General features: G+C 35.7%; 1 protein-coding gene across 1 annotated transcript in view; it reads right to left on the bottom strand.

Moving 5' to 3' along the window:
• LOC116175798 (octopamine receptor Oamb) overlaps nt 1–8,615 on the bottom strand; it is a 150,991-nt gene extending 142,376 nt beyond the window's left edge. Inside the window, exon 1 of the mRNA XM_031494097.1 lies at nt 8,555–8,615. The gene's annotated coding sequence lies outside the window, so the exon portion shown is untranslated. The remainder of the gene's footprint in view (nt 1–8,554) is intronic.
• Between the last annotated feature and the right edge of the window lie 13,306 nt (nt 8,616–21,921).

Here is a 21,921-nt window from a genome sequence, read left to right as displayed (position 1 = left end):
TTTTTAGAAATCCGAAAAAACATTTGGGGGGGGGGGCCAAGTGAACGTAGCCCCCCCAGTACGTATTTTGTCCCTTGTAACTAGGTCACCTGATACATTTGGTTATGCGCTCAATTGCGCCACTTGAATTAAAGCTAGCGCCATTACGGTTAAACCGTGACAAATTTTCAAAAAGTGGGGGGCCAACTTAACGTTTTTAAAAGTTACTTTTTTTAACATCTTTTCATACGAAATTGTACTCTCAGGTATGCGCTGAAATGCGCCGTAAAAAGATATCTTTGCGCCATTATTGTTTTTTGGTTATCCTTAAATATATTTGGGGGGGGGGGCAAGTGAACGGAATCCCCCATAACGCATTTTGCTACCGGTATTTGTGCCACTTGATACATCTGGTTATGAGCTCAATTGCGTCACTTGAATTAAAGCTAGCGCCATTACGGATAAGCCATAAAAAATTTTTAAAAAGGGGAGGGGGCTAACTTAACGTTTTCAAAAGTTACGTTTTTTAACATGTTTTTTCTACTACATCGTACCGTTGATCATGCGCTAAAATGCGCCGTAAACAAAAATCTTGGCGCCATTATAGTGTTTCAGAACACTATACAGGGTGTTTTTTTGGGAGCTTTAGTTAAACGATTCTGAGAAAGTAAAATAGGTAGGTTTTTAAAAATTTGTATTTAGGAGTTACTCCGAAGGCCGAATCGATGTAAAATATTTTCAAAATGGACGCACTTCCGGAAATAACTTTTGAAAACGCTAAGTTAGACCCTCCATTTTTTTAAAATTTTTTATGGCTTAACCGTAATGGCGCTAGCTTTAATTCAAGTGGCGCAATTGAGCTCATAACCAGATGTATCAAGTGGCACAAATACCGGTAGCAAAATGCGTTATGGGGGAGTCCATTCACTTGGCCCCCCCAAATATATTTAAGGATAACCAAAAAACAATAATGGCGCAAAGATATCTTTTTACGGCGCATTTCAGCGCATACCTGAGAGTACAATTTCGTATGAAAAGATGTTAAAAAAAAGTAGTTTTCAAAGAGGTTCACCTGAATTCGTATCGTACAGATATTTAGATTTTTTGAGCGGAATATGTGAAAAAGAATGTCGATAGTAAACTTTTAGCCGAAAAATTGAAGAACACTGTTAATGTTATCGTTTTCTCCATCATTTTGAACATTTTTAGTCCTGGCAGATCTTGATTCGGATAAAAACAAACTGAACTTAAATTCCCAAATATTTTAAGATACCACGAAATTGACCAAAAAATGTTGTGTGACAGACTCTAAACTAATTATCCAGCTAACCTAAATGAGAGGACCTCAACAAATGTTAATTTTTTCGAGGCTCATAAAAATTTATTACCAAAAACTATTAGCTGGTAGTAAAACGTCAAAACAACTAAATTTTTGAAATTTTATATTAATACCTTTAGATTTTATTGTAATCGTAAATAATTTCGATTCCTTAAATTTTCTGGGCAAACCGAAAATCTAAAATAAGTTAGCCCCCTCCCCTTTTTAAAAATTTTTTATGGCTTAACCGTAATGGCGCTAGCTTTAATTCAAGTGGCGCAATTGAGCTCATAACCAGATGTATCAAGTGGCACAAATACCGGTAGCAAAATGCGTTATGGGGGATTCCGTTCACTTGCCCCCCCCCCCAAATATATTTAAGGATAACCAAAAAACAATAATGGCGCAAAGATATCTTTTTACGGCGCATTTCAGCGCATAACTGAGAGTACAATTTCGTATGAAAAGATGTTAAAAAAAGTAACTTTTAAAAACGTTAAGTTGGCCCCCCCACTTTTTGAAAATTTGTCACGGCTTAACCGTAATGGCGCTAGCTTTAATTCAAGTGGCGCAATTGAGCGCATAACCAAATGTATCAGGTGACCTAGTTACAAGGAACAAAATACGTACTGAGGAAGGGGGCTACGTTCACTTGGCCCCCCCCCAAATGTTTTTTCGGATTTCTAAAAAACGATAATGGCGCAAGAGTTATTATCGGTGGCGCATATGAGCGCATAACGAGCGCATTCATTTCAAAATAATACGACTATGAAATCTCTCAGTGGGGGGGGCCAAGTTAACAGACCCAACTTAAGCAGGCAATACTTAGTAAAAGAAGGGTGCCAGTTGGTCGCATAATGTGTAGAGCGTTGATATAAATGTACACAAAGTGCGAACGCACGTTCGGAATACGTACTTCATTACAAGGTAAATTCTTTTCAATAAGAATAATTAATTGAATTAGTATTAGAGATATAACATATATGCAAGTAGCCGTTATAATCATAATATAAATGCTTGCGATTGGGCGTTCGCAATTATGCATCCAGATGTCCATGTTAATTACCCAAGTATCCCAGCAAGCACACTTTACGTTTATGAACGGTTTTAAGGTGCTTTGAAAGGATAAATTAGGTAATGGTAGTATCGTATACGTTTTTGTGTAGACCGATTTTATACCTACGTTTAAAATACTCGTACTAATTTTATTCATATGTGTTTAAACCATAGAGTTCACTTTCTACGTTGATAATACGTATATAAATAACTGTTTTTTAGCATTCCAGTTTAATATATGCATATAGATCGTATATCAATGGGAAATAATAAACTTGTCAAATCAACATTAAATCCAATTCAAGCAATAAAAACCAAACTGGTGCATCTCTAAATTTGTAGCACTTACATTAATATTCAGTCATAATTTAATTTCTTAAAGACTGACTATTTCCTGCCCTTATTTAATCTATTTTTGACTAGCACCATCAATTAATCTATGCAAAAACTCCAAGTCTTTCAATGTAAGGACCATCAAGCAGCATTGTAGATTGTTGAATTTTTTGTACTTTTTTTTTGTTATTAGCAAATATGTACTCCAAATCGCTACTTATTCATAGCATTGGCTATTTTGAAATACAACTTATTGCTTTTAAAACGATTTTAAAATAGGTAACCTAAACTAGTTGTTGACAAACACTGTCATGTTATACATTATGCAAGATATAATTCAAGGCATCTGTCTCATCACTTTGAAAAATTGTCAGAAGCTTACAGAAAGTAATTTCTTGCTGTATTACATTTTCCTAGCGCAACAATTAATTTCGGACGTTCGTCCCTTTTGAAGGAAAAATAATTTATAACATGAAATTTCCCTTCGAAATTATATTAGGAAGATTATAACATCCGTCCGCTTTTATAATATTAAAAAATCATTCTTAAACCACCTAAAACCCGAACGCGTAGTTCAGCAGAATTTCCGCCGAATTATAGAAGAGGGTGCGAAGTGTACCAACATAAATGTAAGACTTGCGTTGTCTGAAAGGATTTCTCGCTTACGTTTCAAATCGCGGATGAGAGTTAAAGTATCCGACCGCCTTGTCTTCTTTAACTAGTTTTGGGAGGAATATAAATTACGGAGAAGACGAAGATTTATGTTTAACTTGTAATTGTGTACAATTAAATAGAAAGCTACGAGTAGGTACATTAATCGCAAATTACGATTGTTTGTAAACTTAATCTTGTGATCTAGTAAAGTTTACTGAATAATATAGATACACTTCCTACGTCATGTTACTATAATCAAAATGTAGTTGATGGGGTAAAAAGTGATATTAATTAGGGTAATCAATCACAGTGGGACATCAAAGCGTGCTGTATTGAAAATGCAACATGCTGTTCAAAGGAACCGGTCGAATTAAAATAGTCTTCATCATTACACTTCTGTATTCATATGTCCAATTAAATTTAAATTTAAGTATAATAACGACTAATGTATTTAGTACATATTTCGTCCCCTTTCCATCATTTGGAATTTAAAAAGTATCTTAATATGGGTAGTGTATTCATCTTTTTCTGAGCGAGTTAGCGCCCAATATGTCACAATCTGAACACTGATTAAGGAAATAGAAAAGAACCTAACCAGCATCTTGAAAATATCGCAGAAAACTCGTTCTTAACAGCTTCCAGCTTGGAGTAACATCACGCAACGAGTTCTCATGACCGATACTAACTCCTAACGATAGTCATTGCTTGGTGCAAATCTTTAGAGGACGATATACATGGCAAGTTTTTGTTTAATGATGGGGAGCAGTGACGATACTTTCAACGACTTACGTTACCGTTCTAGCGCCCTCATCTGAGAGGTATTGGATATACAAGCCAAACCCTCAATATATCATCTCCAGCTTTTTTATTAGTCGTGGGGGACTCAAACAAGCAATAAAATTAACTTACATAAAAATTCAAATCCAGAAAAATTGAGATAAATCCGGGAAATACAAAAAAAACGCAAATTTGAAACAAAATCTGATAAAATTTAAATTAAAAAATGGAAAATACAAGGAAATTTAAAAAAATGCATTAAAATGTAGAAGTATTCGGAAAATTCACAAAAATGCAAAGAATTCAGATTAATTCACAAAAATTCAAATTCCTATAAATTCAATGAAATTCACAAAAATGTGAAAATACATGCAATTGTATAGAAATTCGGTTCTCTAATTATTATTATGTATTAAAATTCAAAATGTATTGTAAAAGTGAAACACAAAAATACGGGTTTCTCAAATAAAGCAAAGGAAGCATCTCGAGTTTCACAGTATTTCGTAGTTGAGTATAGCATAGTTCCAAAGTTTGATACGCGAGATAGCTGTGAGAATCTTCAGTTCTTGTAAGCAGAGAACCTAAAAAGCTCTGGAAAGGGTATATCAGTGGCAACTCAGGGATGCTTCAAAATACCTAAAAAACCTGTATACTCTGGAACACCTTCGAAAGATTTGAAAAACGCGTGCATAGTTGTGGAAAGCATTTATAATTCTATTTAGAGTCTAAACTCTCCACGAAATTTCTTGGGGTGTCTTATAGGATCTTTTTGGATCGTTACTTGAGCTAGGCTTTGCAAAGTGTCAAGCGTGTTTTTGATGAAACCTAGTAGACATTGGAGGGGGCGTAGAAATCATGATCCATTAAAAGGCTCTAGGAAGAGATTCAAAATCTTGGTAAAGGGAATATAAAACGCCACAAAAGCCTAGAAAGTTCAGATGTAAGCCAAAACCTGGATAAAAACATGGAACAGGGAGATGAATTAGTCTAACTCTAAGTGTCTTTCAGTCGCTACAAAGGACCTGGAAAGTTCTATAAGTGGTCTACTCGATAGAAAATATTTTCGAAAGAGAATTGACTTTTGCAGAGACCTAACCGAATGGGGAAAGTTTCCAAGGGCTCATTTCAAGGGGTTATTTCCAAAGCGTGATAGGTTCTTTTCATGACTGGACCAGCATAGAAAAATTAGAAAAGGCCCAGACAGTTCTAGAACGGATAAGTTGTGCTCTGAAAGGGAAGTATTTTAAATCACACAATGAACAGTAATTTCTTGAACTGGTTGCTATTTTATGTACTTAATATTTATTGTATGTCATAGTTTAACGTCCTATTAATTGCGTGTACCAAGACGCATCATACAATATTATAAATTGTCCAAAGGAATATTATGCTATTATTAATATAACCAGAAGAATCTTGGGGAGGTCTAAAACGCTCTAGAAGAAGGTTTGAAATTATCAGCCGCATCTTTAATTCCTGAAGACCTCTTGGCGACCCAGCTTTTAAGGCTTTTAAACGCTACAATAAGCTTCGTAAAAACTCTATAGCGTATTATAGAAGGCTCAGTAGGATTTTAGACACCCTTCGAGAAATATCCCGAGGACAGTCATAGGAGAATTTAACGATCACTCTTAAAATCTTAATATTCATACTCGTAAATACTCTTACACTAATAATTTTCGAAACACGCGAGTCTTAAGAGTCCATAAGCCTAAAAGGTCTCTGAGACTTTTAAGAATTCATAAAATTTTACGGATCTTAAATGCCTTTCTATAAAAGGTTGCAACAGTCTCTTAAGAGTTATTTTTAATCCCTTAAAAACCGAGTTAAAAACCATCAAATATGAATGGCCTGGACCTTTTTGGAAGGCTTTTTCTTAAAGGCATCTCTCAAAAACAATCAAACGCTTTTAAAGGGTTCGTGTAACGAAACAACCGTTTTCCGCCCTGAAGTTACATACCCAAAGTTATGACCGCACCGTATATTTGTGAAGTCGGCCAGCATTGCTGAATACTCTGCATCTAGAAGCGATTTAAGCTGGCCGCTTCGTTACTAAACATTGTAGGTTCGAAATTTACTTATTTGCTCTAGGAGATGAGGTGTGTTTCGTGTTTTCATTTTTGCTTAATTGTTTATTTTACTGCCGATTTTGTTTGCTATGGTAAATTTTAAACGAGTATTAAAGACTGCAACGTCGTGCAGTTTTCTTAAATGCCAGGTGATATCTTGACATCGCCGATGGCACTTAAATTCCTGAGGGACAATGGGTGCAAATTAGAATTCCGTTTGCCGAAACTTCCATCTGGTAAAACGAGTGAGTACAATAGTGACAATCAATTTTAATGAGTTGCAGTGAACGTTATCAGAAATAGTCGGGAGAGGTGCCCCTGGACGCGCTCTAATTTGCGAGCTATTTGCATATTTTTCCTATATCGGGTAAGGGGATAAGTAATTAAGAACAGTTTAATTTAGTTGAATGTATGTAAGCACAGATAAAATACTGTGATGTAAGGTACAAGCGTAGGAAATGGGAATTCGAGATACTCCCTACTTTTGCAACTGTAACATATTTAGATCTTTATGCCCGTACTCATTGGATTTGGCCTTTATCAACTTTCTTGCAACTTTCCCGTAATTGTTTTCCACCGTTTTCGCCGATTTGGATTTTGTTGCTTTCGCTCCCAATAATTAGGGAGTCTGCCATAATTTTGTTTAGTTTTGCCGAAGTGACCGCCGCCCTCTGCTGAACCCGACAGATTCCTTGCTGCCGTTTCTTCGGTTGCGTTTACCCTTGGTTACCGACACCGGCCCGCCAGTCCGTTGGCTACTGCCGACCTCGACCCCGCGCGAGATTTTTCCTTGACGGCGCCCGACCCCGTCCGTTCATGCCGTTTCTTGCCACCGTTCCGCCGACAAGTCAGGTTGCCGCCGACTGTCGCTGCTGTGTTTATTAATCACTATAATTTGTATATTTATTTATTTATGTAAATTAAATTCCAATAATTATTCTGCTAATAGTCTTTAATTTTAAAGCACACCGACTTTGCGTCGCAGTAGGCTGACTTCTTCTGACTTTTAAAAATTCCTTAGTGCTCTTGGAATACATTACAACACTTATACCCATGTATCTCGAGAGTTTTAATTGCCTCAGTCTTTAATGTTCAAGAATTAAATATCTTTAACGATGCTCTAAAATACCCTTATTCTTATAGGCCGTCAGATGCTCTCAAAACCAATAGAATGGTGTTAAAATCATTGAAAACTCCTGAAACGACATATGGGACTCATTAAGGTTTATTATAAAGGTAGTGGTTGATCCATCGTCTCGTATTTGGGATGTAGTTAAATGAAATCTTATCTCATTTATTATAAAGGTAATTAAAAAAGAAACACATCCCCATACATCGTTTTTAATTACCTTTAAAATAAGGTGAAACCCACCCAGTATAGGGTTTGCAATTTAAACATTTTAGGGTCATCGTCCCCTAAAAAAAACTCCCCAGTTGAAATTTTAAACCATCTGAAATGCAGTGTTTATGACCTTTCACTGATCCCAAAATTGTCTTCACTCGTTTGGATCTTGTAGTTCCGTCGCGGGACTTTTGGGGAATTCTGTACATGTGTAACTGCAGTAGCTTTTAACAATCAGAGACATGGAATGAATGATTATTTATAAAAACTTGTAATTGGTTTACCTATGTTAATTAGGCTGACGTAAGTAGTGTGTGATGAAACATTTGCATTAACATATTCATAACGGACAAGAATTAATGCAACGATTTTTAATATTAGCGATGTTATACTTTGGCAATAAGTTGCGTAATTCGTAAAAATTCGTCGCATATATCTCCCACGTAAACAGGTACCTATTTTTTTTCTGCGCGAACCTGAAGAAAATAAAGAGTGTTTACATTTTCGAAGATATACACTTAAATGAGATAAAATATGGATGTAAATCCTACTTCTTATTCCATTATCTCGATTCACGCACTTCGTTACGTGGGAGCACAAATTCAATTTACTTAATCAATACTTTAACAATTTGAGTTTGGAGTTTATGTATGTAACTTCCTTCATGGGTAATGGTGTCTTGCGAAAGTAACTCGAGAGTCGCGACGTCTACAAATTGCTTGCATGGTATGTTTAAGTGCTTATGGATACAATAAATTGCAATTTAACGCCCCAATACGTTTTTGTTATATACCGTCGTAAGTGCAGTATATCTTCGCAGTATTACATATTTACAAAATAACGGTGCTTGCAAATATGCAAAATGGTTTGCTCTCCCAAATGACGTGGAGCAGAGCACGTGCCCAATTTAAAAAGAAAAGTGTGATTCTTCGTATAAAGGGGGTTCACAGCATGCAAATAAAAGTACACAATGCTTGTTATAGGCGGCCACATGGTATGACTGCCGTAAAATCATTATTAACTTACCCAGTGAATGTACCCAAATTAGTTCCTCCTACCCATCAGGAATAAAACGAATACTCCAATTCTGAAACAAAAAGAACATTGTCATTTGGAAATTACGACTCAAACTAATGCTATATAGGTGTAAAGATCGTAAGCTACCGACTGTTAGCAATCAGACTCAATTTAGTCCCAAAAACTTCCCCATCAAGTAGGTACTTCTCCTTATCCCGTCGATCAAGTGGCACATTTAGCGTTTTACTTTAATGACAGCAGCACCGATTTACGTGAAAAAAGACACGGAGTAGCGTTTACACATGCTTTATGTTTTAATCAATCTACTATAGCAGGGCGTGTGGCGATGTGAGTAACGATAAAAGTCAAATAAATGAAACTGTATTATGAGATACATATATAATGCGCTATTGAAAAAACAAACAAACAACCCCTATAATTCCTGCAGGATATTAAACTTAATGGTCTTGTTTGTATTGAAAAACAAAAGTTTGTTTTAAAATTGGTACTGGAATCACTTTTGCCTTTCCAATTGAGAAACACGGCGGCACGTACACTGAATCGGAAATGTGTACCGAAGAAGCTGCGTGAACTATCGGTAACAATAAGAAGGAAGGAAGGGTATTACGATTCATATGTTCACTTTAAGGGTGGAACTATGAAAAGCAAAAAGAGATACCGACCTGCGTAGCTCAGAGGAGTTTACGCAATAGTGGTTTTAACTTTGGCTAACTCTACTAGAATTGCTACTAGTCCTGCGTGATATGGAACAGTACACGAACCAAGTACTTTCATTTTTAGCTTAGCTAAGTTTAATGAGGTATTAAAAAATATACGAAGAATCGCATTCGATTTTCGATAGGGGAATTTTTTAACAACACTCTGCTCGCATTCGGAAACGCGACTTTTAATCCGGCTCGTTCTCAATTTAGACGTCTGAATTTCTCGCATTAACAATTTCTTGGTTCTTTCAATTTGACATATAATATTGCATAGATTTTTTTTCTACGCGCCTTATAAATATAAATATTAAAAAACTGTCCCAACTGGGAGGATATATTTTAAATATATATTCATAAAAAAATTTTTTGGAGGTTGTCACTTTCCAAAAAAATGTGTGTTTGAAGTTTGAAGTTTATTTATTTCCAATAGATTACATAAATGTAATATATGACATGTCAAAATTTACATTGGTACATATAAAACATACAAAACGTTACAACGAATTAAAATATTCTTCAAGGGAATAAAATTCCTTCTCCAGTAGGTATGATATTAATGCGCGTTTAAAGCTTTTTAATGTTGGTAATTGTAACGAGTGGTTTTATTTCGCGCCAAATTTCATTAAAAAATTCGAAATTTCTTGTCATGATAGTGCAGGTCACCCTGTATATTTCATTATTTGTTCCGGTTAGAAATTTTGTGTTTGGGCATTTCGGTTCGCTCAAGACTATGGTCCGATAGATTTAATTTCGCTCAGATTTAATTTCGTCGTGGGAAGAGTGCAAAGTTGATTGACGTCATCATGAGTAATGCGAGTTTTTGTCGTTCGTTTATCACCCAAGGCGCCGTCTAGACCGAGAATAGGAGCGGATATAGCACCGAGCCATCAAGAGATAAGGGGTTTTAAATTCGTCAGCAGAAAACCGTGAGATCAGTTTATTCAGCAGTTCCTGGAGGTTGACGACGAAGTTAGAGTGGGTTAAGTCTTCTTTATCTAAACCAATGGGAGAATTTCTAGCGGGAGCCATTTTTGTTTTATGGTAATTTGGGTGTGGTTTTCTCATTTCAATTCTGAAGAAGGGGAGCGTTTTTGAAGAGACTCGCGGTTAGTACGTCGAGGGGTCAACACGTACTTTGAGTGATCGCGTTTTGAAAAGACTCGCGGTTAGTACGTCAAGCGGTCAACACGTACCTTGAGCGATCGTTTTGGTACACTTAGCGTTTTGAGCCACCGGTTTATTTCGGTTGCTCGCAGTTGCGTGCTTTTTGCACCCGTTTCGAAGTGTTATTTTCTTTTCGCGTTGATTTTTTGGCGACGAAGACCCAGGTTCCGATCAGGTGATATTTTGGCGAACCCTTGAGCTTCACCCCAGTTTACTTTGGATGCAGTGAATCGCGTTAGGATACGTTGTGATTTCTCGAGGATATATAATTCAAAGTGCTGCCCTAGTCTTCAAGGCGCCGATATTCGGGATCCGCCCCAGGTGGAATTTCCTACTAGTGCCGTACGGTCATTTGTCGAAGTAGCGCTGCGTTTTGGAGAGATATTTGTCCCAAGAAGAGCTGGTGAAATAATACGTCGAACCACCCAAGAACAAATCGCGGTTTACCGTCGGATAGTAATCATAAAAATTTGTGTTCTGCCGTGCCGCTAACTCAAAAATCTGTCTCCCGCAGGCGATCAAAGTTAATAAACTCTAAGAGCCGGTGGAAGGAAATAGTAGGGGTCACTGTTTAAATTAAATACACCTGCTGTGTAGAAACTTTGGCAACTAGCCGTCTCCCACTCGCCACGCGAAGGATTTCCTGGACTAAGCTTCAGTTCAAACACTAAACTTTGCTTTCGTTCCGAGGAAGGATAGGCACCGTGGATTTTGTTTCCGTGTGTTAATTTCAAGCCACCCCCTAGGAAGTCACAGAGACCTAAGTGTCAGGTTTCATCACATCCACCCTGTACCAGAGGAAAGAGCAGTTCACAAGATCGGCTGTACAAATGTTGTAAAGGTTAGTCTAATTAAATTTGTAACGTTCTGTAAAATTCCACTTTTTGGTAATGAAGCTATAGAAAAAATTTTGATTTGATTGTTTATTAAAGTCCAATGAACGATTACCAAAGAGTAGGATAAATTTTTGTGTTTATTTAAATAAGTCCCAGCCCACGCTGGAGTAAAAAACGATTACCTGTTGTTGAAATTTTCAAACTGTAGAGGATGGCCACCCCTTGAGTAAATTAGTCTCACCTGGTAGGATTTTTTATTTAGTTTAGTTGTCATTGTTAAGCTATTGTTTTTACAAGGAGGAGAGAAGAACTGCTAGATCCCTGTAATTTGTTTGTATCTCTAATATCATTTAAATATATTATCTATTTGGGTTCAATGTGCCTATGTCTTTAACGAAGAACGAGGGGAAGGAAAGAGAGGAGTAGGAGTTGAGGCAGGAGACTGGTAGGCGGCAGGTTAAGGTTTGTTACGCAGTTTCAAAAGAGTTAAAAGCCCACCGATTTGAGTTAGCCGGAGCATTTATTTTCATTGATTGAGCAGCCTGAGAAGAAGACGGTTTGCCTTGCCGGGCGGAACCGATGGTAATTTTCAAGTCCAGAAGGAACCCCCGTAGCATAATTTATTGAACAGTTTTTTACCAAGTATATATGGTGATTTGGCTTTTATGTTACCTCTGGAGAAGGATATGCGGAGGTCATTACAGTTCCTGGTTGCCCTGTTATGTAATTCGATATTTTTTTGTAGGATTGCAAATTACTAAATACGTAAACACACATTTCTAAAATAAACAAACAAGGAAGAGTTAAAATATTGAATTTTCTAAAATAGGTCCTACAACTGGTCCGCCGAGAAATGTTAGCTATGGTACGAATTAGCTTCTTTTGGGAAATGAATACATTGGCACAATGCGAGGACGCTCCCCAGAAACATATGCCGTATCTTAATCTGGATTCGGCTTGAGCGCGGTATAACATAATTAATTGTTTATGGGACAGCACAGAACTTAACGACCTCAGTAAATAGTTTGTAGAATGCATTTTCTTAATAACCACCTGGCACTGCTTTTCCCATGTTAGACATTCATCAAAATAAATACCAAGAAATCTGACGAATGGAACGAACTCTATGTTTTCGTTATTGTAATATATTTCTATGGGTGACGCTTTTGCCTATTGTGAAACCGGACAGATTCAGTCTTTTTTGGATTTAAGAACAATGAATTTTTTTAAAACCAGTCATGCAAATTATATAATAGACCGTTACACTGTTCCGCAAGTTTGATATTTGATTTACTAGAAACTAACAGTGAGGTGTCATCAGCATATAGTGTGATATTAATCGTAGGTTCTACTTTAATGATATCATCTATATATAAGAGAAACAGTATAGGTCCTAGAATCGAACCTTGTGAAACACCTTTATTAATCACTAAACATTCCGAATTAGTAACGGAGATATTAACATACTGTTTCCTGCCTTTCAGATACGAAACTAGCCAACTGTAGGCTGTTCCTTTTATCCCCAAGCATTCCACTTTATGAAGTAAAGTATCATGATCCACGCAGTTGTCTTGTACCTCTTGATTTCCACAACTATCTTCGTGTTGCAAAGTAGTTCAGCTTCTGTACTATCGTCATGTTTTATTTCGTTTTAAAAACTGGTAGATGGCGAATATTCAGATTCATATTCAGATGAATTATGATCATTTTCCGCACCCTCAGCTTTCCTCTTAGATTTCTGGAGGAAACCTGACTCTCTAGGGCTTCCTTTTACAAGTTCTTGTCCCTTCTTTAGGAAATATATCATTATCTTTACTACTACCACAGATTGCACTACCTATTATATTACGTTATATTCGATCTAATCGTTGAATGATTTCTTTCAGGCTAAAATTTACTTTGTGCTACGCTGTATCAAATGTTCTACAACCGTACTCTTATTTCTCCTGGTGAAGGGCGTTGCCGCTGAATCCATTACTTTTAGGAGGAGAAAAAAGCCATTCTGATGACCTATCGCAGGCCCTTAAAAAATTCAAGGTGGCGGTGGTACTCAAAATGCATGTGGCAAAAAAATTATTAACCTCAAAGTATGTGAAATAATTTCAAATGGGAGCGTTCTAATTTTCATGTCTATATCTCAAACAGTTTGAGCGTGAAAGCTTTGATTCCATCTTTAATCCCGACCCTGTATAATATTTAATTTGGTTTTCGGTAGAGCGCGGTGATAAAAATGATTAACTATAAAAACGACGAATCTACTACGCAAAAGCTTAGTTGAAGATTATACCTCTATTTTGATTTCTTTGCCAACCATATACGCTTACTAAAAGTGTTTCTCGTTTATAATCTGATAAGGGGAATTTTGTCTAAAATTACACTTTAATCTGATACTGTAGACAATGTATTAAGTACGCAATTCGCTGATAATATTGCATTTATGAAGCTGATTTTTCTAGTAATGACGATTTAGAGGACGCTCTTGATAACATACTCATAGTTCGCAACTGTTGAATACAGCAGGATGGTGCACCTGCACATAATTCTAGAGACGTTCGGGAATATCTTTCAGTGAGATTTCCCGCTTGATTTCTTCGTAAGGTGGTTCATTAAGGTTCAGCAAAATTTTGCAACGGAAGAAGAACTGAGCTTAGTTCTAAAAGCATTGGCTAGCTTTACTCCACAGGCGCTATGGCTAACTAGGGTGAGAAGATGCTATCTGTGTTTACAAACCAATGAAAATCTTTAGAACAGATGCTCTGAATTTATTTGTTATAATTGTTATGTTTCTTGTTGTATTTTAATTGTTATATCTTCTAATAATTTAATATGATGTTTTTTCTATTAAATTGTTGCACCAAGATTCATTGGATTGGTATTAAATAATGGATGATATAAACCGTTAATTGTCTTACCAAGTGGTATATTTTAAAAAACTTCCTATAAATCATTGAATTCAGAATAAAAAGGGCTTTAAAAATATGATATCGGCATATCAAGGCTGGAACTACTGGTGACGGAACGTTGGATTCAAAAATTAACAACTCTGAATTAAAAGTTGCTATTTGCTGGTGTTGATTAGCGCCAGAAAAAAATAGTTCCTACAATCGAAAAATCCCATTCTTTTAAAATATGTAGTTCAAAAACCAAAAAATGTTTTTGGTATTTCTTCAAACTTGATTGCACAACTTTCCTCCCATATTTAACTAAATTTAAATTTCTTACCGCCTCTAAAATGCCCATAGGGATCCTCCTTATATCGGACAGAGTAAAATCGGTTTTGTTTTGTAGATTCAGGTATACCGGTGTTTTTTTGCAAATAAAACGTGTATAACATAGTGGATCTTCCTTAGATTCCAGGAAGGCGTATTTTCTCGTATATAAAACGTGTAAAGTTATAAATACTGGATTTTGTTTTGTTTGGATGACGCGATTTTCTCGTATATAAAACGTGCAAGATTTTATACACTTTATACCAAAGGCTATAAATAATACATAATTATTCCTTGCTTTATACCTTGCACTTTATCTTTTGTGGATGGCGGGATAGTGGTGTTTGCTTGCATATAAAACGTGTAAGGTGTGATATACCTACTGGTTTTGTCTGGCGGAAGAGGCTCTGAAAAGCCTGAGCACTGAGCAGTCAAGGGTGTTGGACAAAGAAAAATTATTCCGGTTCGATTCGACTCATTCATTTACCTCTCTTACAAACATTAATTATTTATCTATAAGAAAACACTTAAATTTAAACTTAACCATAATTATTCATATCAGCTTAAATGCTGGCCAAAACAAAACTATTGACAGCTCGATTTAAAATTACGCAGTCATGTAAGTTCCTATATGCCAACATAACGACATAAAAACATAATTACCCGGAAGAGATTCTCGACAGTATGTTCAATCTCAAAAGTTCTCAATTACCTTCAAAATTTCCTTGATATTCCGCATATTATTATATAGTGGTTAGCTTCTTATCCGTTATATGAAACCTTTTCAAATCTCAATTTCCTCGAAAGTACAGCATCAGTAAAACGCGGTTTACAATGTACACCTACACAGAGGTAATTATACCGAGTTGTAGAAATTTAATATAAAAAAGTAGGTTTCCGTTTAATAAGTTGCTGGCATTTGCAAAAACGCGTAGGTGTTCGTTGAAAAATGTTTGAAGGAAGAAGAAATTAAACACCACGTTCGTCAAACCAAAAGTTAAGCGGTAGTAAATTCATTCGTTGTAGTTATTTAACTTTTCCTAGAGCCGACGTGGTAATGAACAGAATTTTTATATACATTTTTTTACGTTATACAAGAGATTTTTTGTGTGACAGCTTTGCGTGGGCAGCAACTCTAATAGAAATGGAAAAGGTTGACGGAGGAAATTGTAAAAAAACGTTTTTTAGACATGTAGGTATAGCAGTACAAGTTACGACATGTTATATTTTAATCGTCGAATCTGATCGATTCTTCAGTTTTCGATGTTTATTGAGTGTAGATACACACATTTGAGTATAAAAGCCGAAATTAATCACCACAATAGCATTTAGATTTGAAGGAAATGGTTTCTCGAGTACATACAATGAAATAATTAATCATTGCCTATACCGCTCTTATGAAACATGATTTTAATAACCCTTTGTCGCAACGCATGTGATGCTGAACCAATACTAAACATAACCTCTAAATCTAATCCTCCTGTCACCTTCCGTTTGATCCATTTATTTCCACAAGCATTTTCTAAACAGTCAAGGCTACTAAATTACATTTTAAATCAGGAAATCATGTTTTATCGTGTTAGATTATAATATTGTGCAACTGCGGCATGCCTTTTACTTTTGAAGAAGATAAGCTGCTTTTGCAGTCCTATTTCCGTAATGGAAGTAAAAAGGGAAACCGAGTTTGGACGTATTCGACCTCGTATTCGACTCACCTGCGCATAGAGGAATTTCAAGAGGCATATCCTGAACATGTCGTTAATCAACTTACGCCGCCACATTCTTCGTGTATTTAAGCGATTTGACGGTACAGGAAGTGCTGCTTGTGGAAAATCCCCTGGTCGCCCAACAATTGGCAGCGAAAGGTTAGCAGCGATTGTAGGAGGTTTAATAGTGCAGATTACAATGCTTTTTTTAGATACATAAGTCGTTCTTACGGAAGGGTGTATTTATAGTTTAGTGTTTAGTGTTATTAGCTGTTACTAATAATGTTTGCATTTTCAAAATAAAAGGTTCTTCTGAAATCAAATTTATGTAATGCGATGATTGGAGTATTATGTTAGATGTAGCAGATGCGGTAAGTATAAGGTTACATGTTGTCCTGTCATTGTCTATCTTACAAAATATCAGAAATATGTTTAACCAAAAACCAAAAGGTGTAGGGTAAGTGAATCGAATTCGCATCGGAGTCGCTTCCACTAAACCAATGACCACGGCGAAATGGAAAATAGAAAAGGTTATTATAGCCTATAAAGTTGTACTTTTTAATATTGTACGTAATAATGAATCAAAAAAAGTAAAAGGGAATCGTACGAATAAATTTAAGATCTCAACAGGATAATAATTAAGAAGAGCCCTTAAAAGGCGTATCAAGAGATATACAAAAGACATCAAGTTCGAGAGGAAATGAGTTCATAAAAGATACTGCCCATAAATAAAGAAAGAAAGGTTTTTATTTAAAGGTAGAATTAAATGGGGCGGCACTAAAGCAGAATGACAATTACAGAAGATGCACTAGATTTTCTGCCATAAATTAGCTTCCCGTGGACGCTGTAACTTTCATTTTGATTTTTAGTATGATTTTGATGCAGTTGCTGGAAGTTTTCCAATAAAACAAGAATAACACTATAGTTGCAGTTACGTGTTTAAAATACGAACTAAATTATCCAGTTAAGTCGAGTTTGCTAATAATTACAAGTTTCTACACCGTGTATAAATTTCGGTGGAAATTCTAAGTAGTTCTAATTTCATTAACGACCATAAACCATAAATTGTACTTATGTACGTTTGCTTTACCTCGCAGCTTATGGCTACTGTTAATTCGAAGTAGTGCAAGTTGAATTTATGGCTCAATTATATGCGCCGCGCTTAAGTTTTAAAGCTGCTAGAGGTTGTCACAACTTTTCCCTTATTTAAATGCCGCACTACATTCAATTAAAGTGTCTTCTTGTTTATACCAGGCTACGAAGTAGGTATTTATTTGATGGCGACAACCTTTCACCTTTGCGCAGATCAGTTGAACTTTAATCAATCCGGCAATTTGATACGTGCCCGTTTCAAACAGCTACATACATTAAAACTTTGCTGAATCGGGTGCCTATAATTAAATATGGAAGGATACCTACCAACTTCCGCAAGCTGTCAAAAGCACTTCATGATGAGTTGATTGTTCTGACTTAGGATATTAGGTGCACATCCGTAAATACCTACGAGTACTATCGTACAATCATTACAAGGGGTGTCATTCGTTGCTACTCTTAAAACTAGCATTAATAATCCTGCAAAAGTGATTAACCTTTTAACGAACAAATCTGAAAAAATAAATTCCAGATTAATTTTGAGCCAAAACCCTAAAGAAATTTGATATAGGGAACAAAATGTGGTGATTACCAAGATAATTTTGGAAAGGGAATTCCATATCTTTTCATTATTTATTTGTTGATATTTTTCATCTTTAGTACATAGGTACTGCTATTCTGTACTAGTTATTTTGTTAAATTATGCCTCGCCGTGTTTTTTTTCCAGTTTCGGGATATTTTATTTCAGATATCCTGTTAATGGTTCAATTGATCAATCCATCCATGTCTTACACTACAAATAAGTCGATTAATTTTGGTTAGCGTAATTATTTTATGTATATCAGAAAGACTGATTACAAATGTGAATTTAGGCCAGTATTAGCTAAGCGAAGTTGCTTTGCGTATAGAATGTTTTTTTAGATGGAACGTATTTTTTGAAACAAACGATATATTTTGGCAGAGGCAAGGGCGATGTTTGAAATAATGCTTCTATTTCTTATTTATTTATTTAGGATGCCTCTTGGAGCCAATTGTTGTACCAAATTAACTATATTTTACCACGCGACAAGTTTTTTTTTATTATATTTCAAATCTCTGTAGTCTATATCTACTCCAAAAACGAGTACCAGCATTTCCAACACACTACCACATTGGAAACTGCATAGGCATTGGCACTTTCATTGCAAAACACAGGAATAGATTCTTCTATACATTTTATAAAATTTGCTTTAACTTCTTCTTTAATTTCCATGCCGCAGACATTAAAAGCTTAGAAATAATGTCAGAAGAATACGTGTTTTTTTCCCAATTTGTTTTTTGCAATGTTCACAGCTCCTAGTAGAAATGGACTGCAGCTTGTCCCAAAAACCACGCGCGCATGTAAAAAAACTCTTATATTTCCATCTTGGTCATACCATAAAAACTTAATATATTTATTAATTAATAATTTCGGTCGTTTTCACTCAAACCAAGTTCAAGGAAGGCTGTTTTGATCTATAGGTCCATCTGTCCATCTGCTGCAGTTCTTCTAACCAAGGTATTGTCTTATAACCGCTACAAAAGTGTGGCGGGTCGAGTTCTCCTCTTCCTTTGATGAATTACCATTATTTACGGCTGCCTTTGATTCTTCTTTTCGACACATAAGAGGACAGTATGTTCCTTGGCATTTGTTACGTTTTTCATTCGATCGACATCTTCGTGCAATATGGCCAAACTTCGTGCACAAACGACAACAAGCCGATTCTGAAAACCGCTGCTTTCTTTCTACCAAACTAAGTTCTTTGCAATGATCAGAGGAGTGGGATTTTTTTCAAAAAAACACATGTTGGGATACCTTTGTTGAAGAATCCTGTTGGTATATTGATTGTGCTGTGGCTTACACTTCCTTCTGCTTGTTTTCTTTTAATTCCTAAAACTCATGGCTAAATTTTGTCTTCATTCGTAACTTCCTGCTTTAAAAAATCTATTAGAGCATCAAGGCGCTTTGTGAAGAGACAAGGAAAGATTGACTTCTATGTCAGGCTCTAATCAAATTGCCTCCCAATTTTGTCAAAAAAATGTCGAAAGTTTATTCTTGGTATTGAGATTTGCTAAAATTAGCTTGAGGAGTTCCCTAACATACCCCTCAATTAATAAATCCTCTCTACCACTTCTTTGCTTTAGGTTATTAATGGCTTTGGCATTACCTGCTGTCGCAGGGTAACTTTCTTTCAATTTGGCTTACTCTGGAACTTGGAACAGTTGCCTGAATAAGATTCCTCCTCCCCCATGTCATAATCCTCATCAATGATACTAAATTGATTCCAGAAGGCGAGCCAGGAGAATAACGAAATTCTAGTTTTGGGATTTTAGCTTGCTTGTTGATTCTGATTTCGTTGACACGGAATTTTCGTTCTGACTGAATAAATTGTCAAAACGCAATTTTATTTGACAGTAGTGCTTAAATTATCCATTTTACCTCAGTATCAATAGTGTCCTTATATAATCATCTGAATCTAACATCATATTTAACATAAGTTGATTGAATTCGACATGTACATGTACGTTTATTAGTTCATAGATATTTGTGGATAAGCCTTCAATTTGGCCTTCAATTTGGCAATAATTTTCATAAAAGCATCTCCGTGTAGATCTAGGGCTTTCTTGGTTTTATCAATACTTGCTTCCAAAATAGTCCTGTCAAGGTCGCCACTTAGAAATAATGCTTTTGTTTATTATTTATTTATGTAGGATGCCTCTTGCAGCCGATGTACCAAATTAATTACATTTGACCACCAATTAAAAACTTTTAACAACAAACTTTCCATTGTGACAGAATTAATAACAATTATATTTCAAATCTCTATATCTCTATTCCAAAAACGAGTAACAGCATTTCCAATAGGCGGGTAATAACATTGAATAACTATTTACTTATTCAATGGTAATAATCAGCCACAGTTCCCTGATATTTAAGCCCATGATTCCAGTGTTTACTTTTCTTTTTTAAATAGGCCTACAAAGAAACCTATCGAGGTCTGCAATCTTTTAAAACTAGCTTTATAAGAAGTGTATCTACTAACCTGTAGTACTGTGATTGCGACATATTAGTTGTTCACCACACCGCTTCCTCATATCCCTATTGCTTTTGATATGGCGTCGTAATCAAAAAAGTTACCCAGCACGTCTTTCTAATAAAAATTCGCCCGTTGCTATTGCGTTATTCATTCTGATTTTACATGCCACGTAAACATCAGAATTTAAAATCTTTCAAAAGAAGATATGAATGTCATGTACAGGGAGATAACCTGACACAAACACCATAAAATTTGAAATCGTAATTAGTTTCACGTCCGACATATATTCATAAAGCTCATCCCACTAACCCGAAGCGAGTTTTTCTTTCGAAAACAGTAATTTCATACCAGGCGCCACCAGCTCGGGAGGTTTATTCAAGTTGCAATAATACAAAACTCCGCTGAATGCTTGTAACATATTCCTAATTTTAAAATGTGTACTACGTCGAATTGTTTTGTTGCTCTATTCTCTGGGTTTATGAGTATCTGTGTCTCGGTGGCTTGAGATTTACATTTTCAAATTTCGGTTTAGTGCGCTAACAAATTTCTTCGTGGATTGTGTGAGTATATTATCGAATTTGAATGGGAAATATCTGTCGACAGCTTCGGAAAGCAATATAGTGTTGCATGTTTATTATGCTAATTTTGTCGTATATAGAAGCGACGACGATAGTAAAACTTTACAGTTACTATACACTGGCTGTTAGTCCCAGATTCACATTTCACAGATTAGAAATCCAAAATTTCACACTTTAACGCGGAAATTCTGACATCAACCTCGTGATTTAGACTCAATTAATTGATCAATTAATTAATGCGACATGGAAAATGACAAGTTTGGGTCGAGATTATTCGGTTGAAGTTTCCGTGTAAAAATTCGGAGATCAAAGTGCAACAGAACTGAATGGAAAATTTAAATCCCAAAAATATACATATTCAAGTTGCGTATACCAGTGCCACGACGTTTCAATGGATTAACATTATTAACAGAAGAACGGCACCTCCATCATGTGCGTAAAAACAGAGATTCTCAAAAGTTGCTGCATAAGAACACCATATTTTTGACACATCGACAAATTCATCTTACCAGCCAAAATTTTGACTTAAATAATGAATTAAAAAAATAAGTATAACCAATTCAAAGTATCAGCCCTGTGATGTATCAGTAACGTAAAACTTAACGTGCAGGTGTAGAAAATTATTTTATTTTATAGCAGTTGTTTAATTGACATTTTTATATGTTGAATGAATTGGGTAAGTCGCTCCTTAACCGCAAGGGCAGATACAGTAAAACAGATGACATCTGTCATTCTTATTTCAAATGCGACGCGAAGCATGAAATAAAATGACGTTCAGAACATAATACAATGCTGTTTCCGTGGAAACGACCGCGACAACAGAACCTAATATTGCGATTTTTGGCGTCTAAATTAAATTCAAAAATTGTCATGATTTCTTCTTTCTTTCTTTCTTCTTCTGCTATAAAATAAAGTTTTGTATTATACACAACTATAAAGGGAAACTAACCATCTTTCACTCAATGATTAAAATATCCTTTTATCGACTTATGCATTAAAAAACATTTTAATTA

This window comes from Photinus pyralis, unplaced genomic scaffold (assembly GCF_008802855.1).
Source record: "Photinus pyralis isolate 1611_PpyrPB1 unplaced genomic scaffold, Ppyr1.3 Ppyr1.4_LG7, whole genome shotgun sequence".
Classification (NCBI taxonomy): Eukaryota; Metazoa; Arthropoda; class Insecta; order Coleoptera; family Lampyridae; genus Photinus; species Photinus pyralis.
The sequence above is the reverse complement of the archived record's forward strand: the minus strand, read 5'-3'. Positions and strand labels throughout refer to the sequence as shown.